Raw genomic sequence first — 3,587 nt, 5'->3', positions numbered from 1 at the left:
GTGACCATCACCCAAATCATTTCACATTTCGGATCTCCGTCAATTTCCTTCGATACTATTGCACTTCTTATCGCTATAAACACGCCTCCCCCTTCACTGTCCAGCCTGTCTCTGCGGTATACATTCCAATCTGAGTTTAGGATTTCATTACTGTTTACGTCTGGTTTCAGCCAACTTTCTGTCCCTAGTACTATATGGGCGTTGTGACCGTTTATTAATGAGAGCAGTTCTGGGACCTTTCTGTAGACGCTCCTGCAGTTTACTATTAGCACATTAATATTGTTATTCCCTGTTGCATTTTGCCTACTCCTACCTTGCCGCGTCTCAGGAGGCGTCTTGTCGGGCCTAGGGAGGGGATTCTCTAACCTAAAAAACCCCCATGTGCACTCCACACGTACTCCGCTACCCTTGTAGCCGCTCCCGGCGTGTAGTGCACGCCTGACCTATTCAGGGGGACCCTACATTTCTCCACCCGATAGCGGAGGTCGAGAAATTTGCACCCCAGATCTCCGCAGAATCGTCTGAGCCTCTGGTTCAAGCCTTCCACTCGGCTCCAAACCAGAGGACCGCGATCGGTTCTGGGAACGATACTACAAATAGTTAGCTCTGATTTCACCCCGCGAGCGAGGCCTTCACCAATTCCGCCAACCGCTTCTGTCTGTTGGGCCCAATGAAGGATACAGTCCGCGGAAAACAGTACGTGGGTGATGCCGAGGTTATTGATACAGAAATACTTTCGCTAGAACTGCAACCAGCTGAGTGATACCGTGTGGGCATAGACGCCCTCCCAGTAAGGTAATGTAAGGCCATGGCATTGGACGGAAGTTATGTTCAAAAGTAGGGTTTTGTAGGCAAAAGAGTGGGGAATCATATGATGCATTGGAATCCTGAATAAAACTAACCTCATTTCAGAAAAAAATGCTGTATTATTATTTAGAGCCCCTCGTACCAAGCATTAGAGTAGGGGGACGTTAAAAGATCAGCTTTGGTATGTTTTACATGAATAACTCAAACACCGCATCTTCTGGTGAACATTTTTCCGAGTACCAACATAAACTATATTAAATTTCCAACAAAATTGGCCCTACTCATTTTTTTTTCTCTAGGACTAATAGTGCAGGTGACTGAAAAATCGCTGACTTATTAAAAGCAGTGTTTTAATTGTATGAAATTCATTTTCGTTGTTAAATGGAGTAGATTACATACAAATATTAAATTGTGTACCACATCTAAATGTAGTAGAGCCGTATTAGGATAGAACTGTTGGGGGAAGGTAGGTCGCCGAATTGTGGTCATGCACTTCTCTACTTCATAGGTTTGCGAACGGAGGAGCGAGTCAGTGTTTCGTATGGTACGCGCTGCAGAGGGTTGGTACAACTTTGGGAAACAGTGTGTAGCTGCTTCTCGTGACTCAGTAGGGAAGGAAGAGTGGGGAATCCACCTGCTCGGTTTTCAGTTTGCAAGACTACCAAGGAGGGAAATGCACGACCATAACTCGACAACCTGCCTTCCCTCACGCTTCTGCCCTCCACCCCACCCAGACAACCTTTTTACACTCCCAGAATACAATCTATTACTTAGTGCTGCTGTATGTACCACACACATTTAATACTTGTTCATAAGACATTTCATTTAACTGTAAACAGCAATTTTGTACTATTGAAACACATTTTTCAATAATCTGCAATTCGACTTTTTTTTGGTCCTCTCTCACTGGAAGTAGCGTGTAAAAGATGTGAAAAACGGGTTTCCCTGCACGGTTTCTATATGTTTACATGTCTCTTGCGCTGATACCATGACGTGATGCTCAGGCATGTAAAGACTACTAATTGTACTATGAGTCTTAGAGAAAAAAAATGAATAAGAATCTTTTTGTAGGAAATTTAATGTAGTTTAATTTTGTCCTGATTAACATTTTCGCTAGAAGCCCTGGATTCCGAATGAGTTAAGAAAAACACAAAAAAGTGCCTCTTAATAGCCGCCCCCTATCCCACACCATGATCAGTGGTGACGATGTCTAGTATGTTGTTCATGACACGCTCCACTAGGGAGGGGAAAGCTGTCTAGCTGAAACCGATACCGGTATTTCACTTATGAATAAGCGATGGTTTTCGGCACTTGTTTGGTCTTGGTTATAACAGGTATTTTTATTATTTACTGGTAACAGTATCAATTTACCATAGCAATGGTGCTGTAATTTTCTGTTTTATCTAACTTAAAAATCCGGCTCTGTTCTTACTCAAATTTTAACATCATGTTATTTTTTTAAATCGTTAATCTGAATTAATTAAAAAAGCATTATTTGTTTGGTCAACAAAAAACATTTGTATTGAAACCCCGTTAAAAAGTAGTGATATATACTGGTATGTAACTAAAAACAGCGTCTTTTCATTCGAAATAGACAAAGACAAAGAACGCTTCATATTTTATACAAAAGCTTATTATTTGTCCGCCATTTCTATGAAATAGTTAAAAAAAAGCAAGTTATGGTGCGAGTAATAAATTAAAAACGTAACAATACAGTCATAGTTTATAATAAAAACATACTTTCGATGATCTGCTGCCTGTGTCTACATAATACGCCATAATCTGCTTGCAGCCCTTAGATTATTTAACTCGAAAAATAGAGTTCTCCAAACTGAGCTTACGCCCTTTAGCACTGACTATTCGCAACACGTAAATAGTGGTACGATTTTCGATAACAATGTGATTCTAACAAAGATTTCAGAAATTATAACCATTATGAGAACACGGTGAAGTTTTTGTAGAACTCAATCCCTCAACTTCTAGAGAAAAGCAGCGAGCTGTGGACTGAGTAAGTTTCCTTTTATTTACCTTTCTTATTTGATACTTCGATTCTATGTATCTTAAAACGAATAAAGCGAAAGTCTGTGGGAATTGTAGAATTTTTCGACCTTTCTGAAGTGTTTATTACTGGAAATAATACGAACAAAAAAATCTGTTACATCAGAAATTGGTTATCTCTGGTGGTTTTAACAGTCAGGTTAAACAGGAGATGGAAGTAACCATTGTAACCTAAAACCGGTTGTTTCAGCGATAACTCTCATTCCTACACTGTCCTAGAATTATAAAAATTTGCACCTACACGAATTTTTTCCCCCATTCGACCTTTCTTGGTCGTCGTTGACTGGGCTATAGCAATATCTTGCGGAAGTAGCTCGTGGAAGATGTGGAAAACAAGTTTCCCTCACGATTTCTCTATGTTTACAGGTCTATGGCGCTGATACCATGAGGTGATGCTCAGCTATGTAAAGACTACTGATTGCTTTTAGTAAAAACCAGGTTGCAAAACTGGTGTCGTTGTAGTAGTAAAAAATGCAAGTTACTGATAGATATTGTCTTTAGAGGGCTCTTGCAGTGGTAACAAACGGCACTCGTATTCGGAAGGATGGCCGCTCAAATCCCCATCTGCGGTTTCCTTAAATTGCTTAAGGCGAACGTCAGGATGGTTCTTTTAAAAGGGCACAGCCGATTACCTTTCCCATTCTTCCTCAATCCTATCGTTTGCTCTGTCTGTAGAGACCTCTTCGAAGACGGGACGATGAACCCTAACCTACCTTGTTAGA

The sequence above is a fragment of the Schistocerca cancellata genome, chromosome 6, assembly GCF_023864275.1.
Source record: "Schistocerca cancellata isolate TAMUIC-IGC-003103 chromosome 6, iqSchCanc2.1, whole genome shotgun sequence".
Lineage (NCBI taxonomy): Eukaryota > Metazoa > Arthropoda > Insecta > Orthoptera > Acrididae > Schistocerca > Schistocerca cancellata.
The sequence above is the reverse complement of the archived record's forward strand: the minus strand, read 5'-3'. Positions refer to the sequence as shown.